We start from the raw sequence: 12,011 nt of genomic DNA, 5'->3' as shown, positions 1-12,011 counted from the left end.
GATTAATGAGGACTAGGGTTAACTGCTCCTCAGATCTCTGCAGGGTAATTCAATCAGGAGAGACTTTGTTTGCAGATATGCAAAAATATGTATTGTACAACTGTAATATAAAGTCTTTTGGAGATTAGACTCCATCAAATTAATGATATTTTTAAAGGGGTAGAGAACAGGAACATAACCCCCGATGGAATCTAGACACTGGTGGCGGCGGAGAAAGAGACCAGAGACCGGACCGAAAAAGCAACGGATCGGTCAGCCGGGAGAAACACGATGACCGGAGGCGGCAGGGGAGGAGGAGGGTCGAGCGCTTTGCCTGAAACGACAGCTGACAGCACAGGGAGAGAAGAGATTTAAAGCAGAGTTGTAAGGCTGTGATTGGCCCTTGAATTTTGTGGCTAAGTCTGATTGGTTTAACTGAAAGTGTCACTTCTAAACAGCTGATTTGCTTTAAGAATGAGTAGTGATTGGGTTAATGACATCTTCCTGAAAGAATTTGCGCTGAGCTTCATATCCAGACAGCTAGCTAGACTATCTGTCCAATCTGAGTTTTCTGTTGCACGACTAAAACAACTTTTGAACGTAGACATATTCCACCAAAACAAGTTCCTTCCCGAGGCTATTTTGCAGAGGTTAGTGCCGCCCATGACGATTGTGATTGGTTTAAAGAAATACCAATAAACCAGAGCATGTCTTTCTCCCAACCCGAAATGCTATGTGGACTAGCCAGACCCTCCTCCGCAGCTCTGTGGAGGAAGGTCTGGCACTGCGAGACTATGTTATGCATAAACTATCCACGCTGGGATTTGTGCAGTTCTCACAAGTGAGAAGCAAAACATTATCTCAACCCAACCTGCACAAACACAATGTTGGATGTTTTCAAGTTGCATCCAAAGAAACACTGTGAAAGAGAAATACTTGGTAAAAATAGAAAATTCTTTGCTTGCGCTCTTTGCAATTCTTCTCTAAAACACTGAGGGTTTTAAAGAGACTTTCCATGAGTGACTCATTGCTTTCTTTGAACTTGCTCCAGGCAGGTCATTTTTTATTAAAGCCAGTCGAAACCAAGTTCTTAGGTTTTCAGACACCCTATCGACATGTCCGTGTTGAACATTACCCAATCAATACTGCTGCAATTTTCTTGACCACCCATTACAACAGGAGTCAATTTGCATCATAGAAATATCAAGGGGGATGGTTTTTTTCCTCTTTTATTTTATTTTTTTATTTTTTTTGCTTTGAGGCTAAGCTACTACACATTCGGCTGAATATTGGCTCTTTTGTTTTCCTTCTTGCCTGAAGGATTCATCCTAATATGCCATCTTAGGTCTAGGGCAATGCCAGAGGCTTGAATAAAAGCACGATCACTGTCATCCAGCAGTTGAGTAAGGGGAAAATAATCTATGCCCGAGATCTTGTAAATGAGCATTTCAGAGGGAAAAGATGTGAGACTTGCAGCAGAAGCTGCAATCAAGATGACACCCTGTCATAAGACCTGCAAAACTCACACCCTATCTACCAGTGTGTCATTCAGCCGTGTTTACTGTCCAAAGTTTTTATTACTGCCAATAAGGATGCCAAATCGGATTTCTGTTCAACAAATCACACCAGAGTTTCCATCCAAACCATAAAAAAATACCTGGAATTAAGCACTAAATATCTCTAAAATGCAGATAACTCTGCCAACCAAAGACTTATATGTTGTCATTATCTAATCATTGTACTTACTTTGATTTCATAAGCGTAAAAGTAACCTGCCGGCATCTTATTTTTAAAATTAAATTAAAATTAAATGTGAAGCTTGTGTGAGTTTTTCTCTGGCATCAAACAGGAACTGCATAGAATCAGAGTGAATTAAATTAAGATGGTTTAAAAATAACTACCTTTTCAATTAGATATACCCTACATTTTTACATGAGTATAAAATGTTCTGGAATTTTGTGTGGGTGTTTGTCTATACATAGTGAGTGGAGAGGAGTACACGTTATGGTTTTTACACCAGCCAACGCTTGCCAATTACCTTAATCAAATTTCACACGGCACAGGGGGATTCACTGTGCCCGGATCAGATAGTAAACAGAAGTTGATTTGTGCCAAAGTTTAAAAAAATCCTCTGTTAAAGGGGCACACCAATGATTTTACACATGAAGCTTAGTTTAATCTTCACACGGAGTACTACTCAGCCTGTGAGTGTGTGGCTTTAAAGAAGTGGGTTTTTACTAGTCAGGAAAGACCTAAATTGCCATTGAGTTGCATCATGGGAAGCGTGGGATCCAGTGATTTTTAGAGACTAGTCTATATCCACGACCTTCCATTTTCAGGATTGCTCCACTGCTGGCCGGATGTCTGTTACCTTACGCTTCGCATTTTAAACTCCAGTGGATTTCTGAGGACTATGGTTAACTGCTCCTCAGATCTCTGCAGGGTAAATCCAGACAGCTAGCTAGACTATCTGTCCAATCTGAGTTTTTTGTTGCACGACTAAAACAACTTTTGAATGTGCACATGTTCAACCAAAACAAGTGAGGCTATTTTGCAGCGGCACCAGGGCTCCGTCCAGCGCTTAGCGCCGCCCATGATGATTGTGATTGGTTTAAAGACATGCCAATAAACCAGACCATGTTTTTCTCACATCCCGGAATGCTATGTTGACTAGCCAGACCCTCCTCAGCAGTGTGTGGAGGATGCTCTGGCAAAGCGAGACTAAAAGTCAAGAAATTTGGCGTCTGCTGCTTCAGGTCTGTCTCCTGTAGGTCCTTAAACTTAATAGAAGCACAGTAGTAAGTCACTGCAGTATCGCTGTAAATGCTGGTACGTCATTAATAAAGAGTCATGACTTTATCACTGTCTAATAAGCCATCACCAAACATTAGTAAGTCATTTGCAGTTACACGTTAATAAATCATTAAAAAGCTTTTACCATAATACATTAAGTCTACAGTTGTAAAGGTTAATAACTTTTTAATAAATGGATTTTGGTCCTGATGCCCTGCAGCTCTTTTCAGAATGTGAGGGGTTGAATGATCAATTAGAGGGGTCTTCCTTCTGAGCTAAAGAGCTAGCTAAAATTACCAAAAATAGGAAATTTGGTGTTCTTAATAATAGCCTTGAGTCATTAGTTAGAACTTATAAACTCTCTGTTAAGGGAGCCTTATTAGAAAGTGGTGCGTAATTCCATTTACCCCCATTGTATTGGGTTGGCAACATAAATCTCTTATACAGATATTTCAAACCTGAGCAAATGAAACCAAAACTATCTGGATAGTTTCCTTGCCTTGCCTTGGATAGCAACATATAACTAGAGGTAATAGAAAATTAGTTTTTTGTAATTTGGGTGATTTAGGCCTTTAAGGTAATGGTTTCTTCACCTTTTGCCCTGTGTAATATTTCCCGTTTTGACATGACATTGTAGCGTAGCGAAGCCCAAACCACAATTACTTCCACAGTTCCAACAGCCGAGTGTATAGTGCAGACATCTGGGGTTTCTATAGTGTTTGTGTGTGTGTGTGTGTGTGTGTGTGTGTGTGTGTGTGTGTGTGTGTGCGTGCATGCGTGCGTGCGTGCGTGTGTGCGCACGTTTTAACTGTGTGTCTGTATGGGTGTGCCTATGTGATCATGTTGTGTATGTGAAGCGTGTATGCATGCTCACGGTGGTGGTACTGCAGGTGTTTATTGCATGTTACATGTGTTCACTACATTAACCCTTTGATATGCACACTTGACATACTGCAGAAGGCTGTTTTTACCCCGTGCACGTGTGCGTTTGTGTGGACAGTGTGCATTTGTCAGTGAATTATACTGTAAATGTGTGTTTGCATTTTTATTTGTATTTGTGCATTTTGTATGTCATGTGTTACACATCTGTTAGTGTCTTTTTGTTTGATATGTTTGAGAAGCTACATCATGTTTCAGTGTTTGTATTCACCATTCTGCCCATATGCTTTTTGCCTTCATGTGGGTTTTTTGTAATGTTTCTGGATGTGTGTTTATTTGTGTGTGTGTATGTGTGTGTGTGTGTGTGTGTGTGTGTGTGTGTGTGCGTGCGTGCGTGCGTGCATGCTTGCGTGTGCGAGAGTGCGTGTGTGTGTGTGTAACAGACAGACTGAGACAGAGACAACTCCTGACCCACCAACACTGTACAGTTAACGCAGCCAGCCCGACGCTCCACTGCTCACCAGCTGGAACTAATTAACAGCAGTTCTGTCAGAATGAGCTCACTCACTCACTCAGTCACTCAGTTTTTCTCTATCTTACACACACACACACACACACACACACACACACACACACACACACACACACACACACACACACACACCCTCTTGCCCCAGCTTTTCCTCTCTCTAGTGCCCTCGTCTTCCTCCTCCCTGACTTCCCCCCGCCCTTCCTTTACCTCCTGCCATCCCTCAACTTGTTTTTCCCTTTAAACCTCCTTTTCCCATATAAACATGCACGCTTGGGTGAACTCATGTACCGGAGAACAGATTCTAAGCATGTAAACATTCACTTGTACTGACGGATACGGATACATAAGCACGCAAATTGCACAGACAGGGAAACCCACACTTTTACCCTTTATATGTACAGTACAGTACAGTACAGTAGCTCACAAATCACACACTCCCCCTGTCTCCTCACTAGTGGGAGTGGTGTGGTACTGCAAGCCGGACACATCTTGAAACACTGTCAGGGTCTATGATTGGATCCAGGTAGACATTTTTGGCATTCTCAGCCCCACTCTGTACCAACCATCACGCATGTGACTTCAAAACAACCAGACCTATTGATGTGCATGATAAATGGTCAGAGTGTGTGTGTGCTTGCAAGCATGTGAATATGTGAACATGTGTGTGTGTGTGTGTGTGTGTGTGTGTGTGTGTGTGGCGCTGGATTTAGAGCTTGTTGTTGAACACACTGCTCAGAAGCCAAACTTGTGGCTTGCGGCAGGGTCTAATGAATCAACTCTCTGTGGTAAACGATTGCCACCATGCAGTCCAAGTTTACAGTGGCTGCTGTCCAGGGAATCAGGCGTGAGTACTGTCACACATCTGTTCGGAAGTTCAAATTCATACACATGTTGAGAAGCTGGGACACAAACAGGAAGCGAACATACCTGTTTCACAAATCACGTTGAAAAGTTCACTGCTTGGACACGAAGGCAGCAACTGGATCAGAGCTTCCAGCAGAGAAACGCATTCTACTTGGAAGCAGGACGGAGGACGGGCTGAGATCCTGTCCGATACACTGACTGAGGTTGTTGTGGAGCTCGCTGGCTTAAAGGAAACCCAATCCTCCGGCAGGCAACAGAGAAACCAGAGCGTCTACAGACTCAGCAGCAGCAGCAGCTCCAGCGGTTTGCTTCGTCTTCCCCCTTGCCACCTAACGGAGCTCAAACACACTTGTAAGCTCGGTGTGTTTAGGTCATGCTCAAAGTATGCCTGTATAACGATGTTCTGCAAGCTCAGGGAAACCACATCCTGTCACATATTTACCTCCCTCCCCTGTCTCTCCCTCCCTTTTCTCTCTTTTCAATCTATCTTTCTATGTGGTCTCTCTCTGTGTCTCTTTTCCTGTCTGTCTCTCGCTCCCCTGTGATTGTCTGAAGCAACTGAGCGCTCTGACCCAGCGTCTGTTCACCACAGCCTCTCTGCCTCTCTGCCTATCTCTCCGGCAGCCGCAGCAGTTCCACTCGGCTGACTGAAGAATCCATCTGAGGAGAGGAGGGGGGAGAAGAGAGGGGAGGGAGAGGAAGGAGGGAGGTGAGGAGGGGGCTTCGCTGGGAAATACCAGAGTTAGAGAGAGGAGGGAGAAGGAGGAGGAGGAGGAGGAGGAGGAGGAGGAAGGGCGGCGGGAGCTGTTTAGGGAGTGAAGGACTAAAGAAAGATGGGCAAACAGAAATAGAAATCGATAAGTTTGTTTGTGAGAAAGATGGAGAGAAGTAGGAAGAAAGAAGTAGAATACTGTGCCACATACTCAATACACACACACACACACACACACACACACACACACACACACACACACACACACACAGTCACATATCCACACTGTGGAAATGGCTGAAGTGTTTTTGGGAACTGGTGCTAAGTTTAACAAAAAAATGGGTAAGGGGTACATGATGTACAGTGGTTATTTTGTTGAATACACTGTGTGTGTGTGTGTGTGCGTGTGTGTCTGTGTGTGTGTGTGCGTGCAAGCGTGCATGCGTGCGTGCGTGCAAGAGACAGAGAGAGAGAAAGATCCTCAGTATTTCACTCCTTTGAAGTGGTTATGCATATTTAATATATCCGGGTCAGGACCCCCTATAGCTCTGTATTTATTATTTAAGCCAGTTTGTATGAGGGACCACCACTCTTAATGATTCCCCCCACAACAACTACTACTACTACTTAAGCAACCACAGCAATACCAGCTGAGATCTATGTTGGTACAGAGTATCTTTGCTTGAGGCAAACACAAATCACTGCTGACATCAGGGAAGAAGTTTCCGTACCAATCACTCTCTGCAATGCTTAAAATCTATTGATGGATACAGTAAATGACTGTAAGGTTTGACCCTGGCTGGATGTCTTGACTGTGTTGTACAGAATTTGATGACTGTTTAGATTGTTAAATATTTCTCACCCTTTCAGATTTTAAGGTAATTTAAAGCAGCTACAATCAATATTTTAATAATACTACATTTATGTGCAAGGGGTCACTCATAATGAGAATTATTACCCAAATATGCTGTCCCCCTCAGCTCTACACGGCATTTTAGCGTCTTTCAGCTCATTGTTTTGGGGTTTTACTGCCTGCCACTTTACTGTTTTTGCTTTGTTCTCACTGATCGCATAGCATCGTTTTGACAGCGGGCAGTTGTTTTCCACCTACTGCTTAGTGCCAACTTTTAGACAAACAAAGATAGCAAGTAGCTAGTGAACATATGTAAGCTTTTTTGCTTGTTTGCCTCACAGTAATTAACTGAATGAAGTTCAAGTTTTAGCTTAATTTGAATACTGTACAGTTTGAATCTAATCTAACAATTCTTCCAAACCATACGACGATATAGATATATTCCTATAAAATGACCCATAGGAGCGTTTCATTAATTCATTGGTGGTAGTTTGGTTAGGTTTAGGCACAAAAAATACTAGGTTAAAGGGGCGCTATGCAGTTGCAGGGCCATTTCGCTTTTTCTCTATAGGGCTTCCCCTACAGCTTCGGAATAGATATTTGGCAACACTGTGTAAAAACTTGCTCGGTCAGTCTGCGATTTCTTCTTTCTCTGTTCCTCCGACAATGCTTTCCTAGCTCTCTGCTTCTTTTTTGTCGGCACAGCTGTGATGATAGTGTTAGAAACTCCATCGCTACCTTGTTCTTGCTAGCCGGTTCCTGGATGGGGGCGTGTATGTGTGCAGTGCCGTGAAGCAATTCGTTACATTGCGAGACCTGATATCACGCGATACTTCCTGATGCTGAGGCCGGCGGCTCGCTGGTCAAAAGTTGCAAGGGTGGGTTTTCCACTCACAGGCGCTAGGGGGGAGCGAGACGACCACCATTCAACCCATATAACCATTCCAATGACTCCGAAGCTATTCAGTTAAGGTAAATTAAGCTAAAAAAAACTGCATAGTTCCCCTTTACGTTTCAAACAAGATCGTGGTTTGGGTTAAAATCATAGCCATTTGTTAGGTTACTTTACTTCTGGTTACGCACGTGACGCATTATGTGACTCTGTTTGTTCCGTAAAATTTAAAACAAAACCGCTGTTTACTTTTATTTTCAAACAGGACGCAAACCAGGGTCTCCTGGGTGAAAGTCCTGTGTTCGTCGCTCTTCTTCATACTTTGTCACGTTACTTCCTGCTTTGCTCCCATCATAATTACTACGGCAGCTAGAGGGCGCTGCCACTATAAACGCAAATATAAGTTGTAATTGCTGCTTGAACAAATAACTTCTGTAGGCAGTTTTATACAGAAAATATAAGATATTTCTCTGGACCACAACTTTGGTCCAGTCTAAAATATCTTGACAACTGTTGCATGGATTGCCATGGAATTTTGTACAGCAGTTGGTGATCCCCAAATGAACCCTTATAATTTTTTGGAGATTCATATAGTGCATTAATCAGGTCAACATTTCAATTTGTCCAATATTTTAGTTATGACTAAATACTTTCAAAACTAATGACTTTCCTATCAGCCTCAACTGTATTGTATTCACTGCTGATTAGCATATGTTAGCATGCTTACATGCTAAACTAAGATGGAGAACATGCAATCCATAACACCAGCAAAACACAAGCATTTTGGCACTATCACTGTGCGCATGTTAGCATGCTCATGTTAGCATGTAGCTAGCATGGCTTTAGTCATCATAACACGTAGACAATGATATGATATGTTCACCTATTTTATTTCATTTATAAGTATAAAAAAAGCTTAATATAACAATGTTAAGAAGTCCTTTAAAGAATTATTTCTCGATTTTGTTTAAGTATGCAAAAATGTGTGTACGTTGCCATAATTACCGGTGAAGAGCACCACGTACTGTGATTAGACATACTAGTCTTACACAATGTGCTCATGAAAAGTCATTTTCAGCCTAATGGGGTATTCACGCGCTCATTTGCCAGGGTCAAAGCTGCCTTTTCAAGGAGAGTCCTCATTTTGTCGCTCAGATGTTGCTACGAGAATCTCCAGGCCGCAAATTAATGATACGTCTCTTTTAAAGATGAAGATGTCCTCCCTCTGTTTGCTGTCACATCAGGGGCCCCATTAGACTTTAATCACCCTTCCTGAAAGCATGAGCGGAAACTGCCAACATGTATCTAGATGTGTTCAACGTGCGTCCAATTTTGGAAGGGCATTTTTCCGCATTAGACCACCTCTACATGAAAAAAGGCTCAGTGCTGGAAGGGAAAAAGGGTCATTTTGGCATATCACATCTTGAAAACACCTGTGGAGAGACCTAAGGTTGGAATGAAAGAACAGAAGAAAGGGAAATTGTTAATGATGTGGGGGGGTGCTTGACTGCTTTTCCAGTTTTTAAACAGAGTGAAACTAAACAGATGCCAAAATGCTGAAGCTTTCCTGGAGCTGAGGCTTGAATGACACTAATGATCACCCACAGGGTAATTGCCAACGCGCTGTAGCTTTTGATAGTAGCTAAAAAAAAAAAGCATGCCAAAAATTGAAAAAAATAAATGGTAAGATTACATTTACATGATGTCATTTTAACATCTTACTGTCCAAACAAGGTGTGTTTACTGGTTTGTTACTTGGTCTGACCCTACTGGTAAAACAGCCACAAAGCGCACGCTGCTGCACGTCCCAATGGAGAACTGTTGGACAAGCGAAATGGGACAAATAATGTGAGAGGAGTTGTAAAGATGGCCGGCCAAGCATAATGTTTGTGCAAGTGTTTGTGGAACCATCAGTCTTACAGGAGTGGCTGAGGACTCAGACAGACAGCTGATTGGACGGGAGTGTGAGTGGAACAAAACGCATCCCTAAATGAGGCTCCTCGTCCTGCTCTAAAATAATACAGTTGTTCAATCACATCTATAATATAATATTCGAGGTTTCATACAAAGAGAACAGTCCAGTTCTGTCATTGGACCTCACTGCTTTCACAGCTCCTCTGTGACTAAAGATGTGACAGTGCCCCCTAGTGTTTAAGGTGGAAAGTAAGCATTTTAAATGGTGTGAACATGTATTTCATTGTGGCCTTGCTTTTATTGTGCCAGAGTGATTGTGTCTCATTGGCTTCTATGTTGCATGTTTTAATTAGTACCTGATAATAAAGCATAATGATGTTGTGTGATACATATATATCCTCTTAATATACCCATTTTATAATTCCTCTGAAAATGGCATTATGGCTAACTCTGGTGCATTTACAGCAATGTTTATTAATGTTTGTAATGCCTGTCCCTGTTAAATAACCCAACAATTAAATAATAATTGTAATTCTCGATTTTGTTTAAGTGTGCAAAAATGTGTGTATGTATATCTGCTGTGTAATGCTTCGATAAACAGTAAACATTATAGTTCTATGACACTGAAAGTGATGACGCAAAATGACAATTATGCCCGTAATGCCTGAATGAATGAGAAAGTGGTATTGGACAAAGCACAAGTAGATTAAAATCTCAAATCTTAAAGTTTGTTTGTCATACAAACATAATTATGAAAGTATGAAGCTAAAAAAGCTACTTCATAATTTGAGTGCTAGAAATGTATCCATGCACATTATGGACTCTTTGGCAGTGTGCATGCTTTCAGCAGTATATTTCTCCTTTGCTGACGATTAGATACCTAAATTGAGCAACAGGAGGGAACAATAACAGCTTTTCAACAAAAGACTTTAACCTTTCTCGCATAATGTCTACAGAGCCACGCTGCATTAGACTGTCAGTGTTCTGCCCCTGGGTGTCTGCCTGTAGCTGCACTCAGGGTTGTCTGGCATTCTGTTCTATAATGGCTACTGTTACTTTAAATAGTGTGCCTTTATTCTTACCTCATGGGAAGAGTTTTTATTCCAAGAAAACCATATCTGAATGTATACAATGCCATTGGTACATAAAGCACTACACCCATGACATCCATCATCTCAGGGAACGTTTAACACTGTTGACAGTGGAAAGCAGGCTGACGTGTGATTTACATTTTGTATTGTACTGCTAATTTATTACTACATGTCTATTTGTTGAATGTTTAGAGAGTTAACACCTACCAAAGTCAAATTCCTTGTGTATTTAAGTATACTTGGCCAATAAAACTAATTCTGATTCTGATCTACAGTAGCTGGCTTCACTCGCATTGTAGCTTCATCAGCTTCATTTTTTAGCCACATTAGCAGTGTAGCTCTGTCCGTCGGTCAGAGCACTACTTTGGCATCTCTTTCGGAAGGATTGCCATGGAATTATGTACAGAAATGTATGTTCCCAATGTCCTCCACCAGCTCACTCATGCTGATGTGGTCCACGCTGCAGGAGTAGATGTCGTTCTCCTGTGGAGTGAAGTCCAGGTAGGAGGAGATGCAGAAGCTGAAGTCGCTGTTGGAGTAGTACTGAGTCTGACTGACCTCACTCTGGTCCACCAGCTGGCCATTCCTGGTCCAAGTGATGGTGACTGTAGACGGATGGAAGTTTTCAATAACCATTAAAATATCTCAACATCTACCTGATGGATTAGCATAAAATGGTTGGAATGAAATTCATGGTTCCCAGAAGATGAATCCCAATTATTTTGGTGATCCCCTGACTTTACCTTTAGCACCATGAGGTTCACATTCTTGGTTTTGAGTAAAATATGTCAGCAGCGGTTGGATGGATTGCCATAAAATGTGGTACAGCCATAAATGACATTACTTTTTTTTGGCAGACGCTTTTGTCCAAAGCAACTTACAATAAGCGCATTCAAACTCAAAGGGAACTAGAGCTAGATGTCATCAAAAACATTTTGAGGCATGTAAACGGCTAAAAGAGTGTTAGAGAGATACGTCACAAGTGCTTTTTCAAACTTCTATCTGATTATTGAAGTCTGTGATAAAGATGAGTGCAGGGCCATTGTCTGGGAAGTGTGAGACGGGTGTGTCTAACTGAAACCTTCATTGCCCTTTGGGGATCTCGTAAAACTTTGAAGTAGTTTATTTTTAAATACCTACAAAACTAATGACATTCCCATCAGCCTCAGCTTTACTTTGTGTTTAGCACTTATTAGCATGCAAACGCACTAAACTAAAATGCTAAACAACTAATCTAGTCTCACAGAGCTGCGGAAGTCACTGTAATAGAGTTAAAAAGTTTAACTGGGACAGAACTTTTCCTTAAAGGTCCAGTGTGTAACGTGTTTAGTTGGTCATTATCAAAATCGGTGTTGCCTGTTCACAAACTTGTCCTTTTTCATGATGTTTACCACCACCATCAATTCCAAGTATTCCTTTTGGCTTGAAATTTGGCTTGAAGTTTGCATTCGCATGAACTGAGGTAGATGTTCCATATTTATACGCCATCTTGAAATACGTTA

The 12,011-nt window shown here is 41.7% G+C and overlaps 1 protein-coding gene across 1 annotated transcript in view; it reads right to left on the bottom strand.

The window, feature by feature from the left end:
* The window catches only part of rftn1b (raftlin, lipid raft linker 1b), a 114,660-nt gene extending 108,966 nt beyond the window's left edge, over nt 1-5,694 (bottom strand). Inside the window, exon 1 of the mRNA XM_028580083.1 lies at nt 5,111-5,694. The gene's annotated coding sequence lies outside the window, so the exon portion shown is untranslated. The remainder of the gene's footprint in view (nt 1-5,110) is intronic.
* Nucleotides 5,695-12,011: the final 6,317 nt, after the last annotated feature.

The sequence above is a fragment of the Perca flavescens genome, chromosome 6, assembly GCF_004354835.1.
Source record: "Perca flavescens isolate YP-PL-M2 chromosome 6, PFLA_1.0, whole genome shotgun sequence".
Lineage (NCBI taxonomy): Eukaryota > Metazoa > Chordata > Actinopteri > Perciformes > Percidae > Perca > Perca flavescens.
The sequence above is the reverse complement of the archived record's forward strand: the minus strand, read 5'-3'. Positions and strand labels throughout refer to the sequence as shown.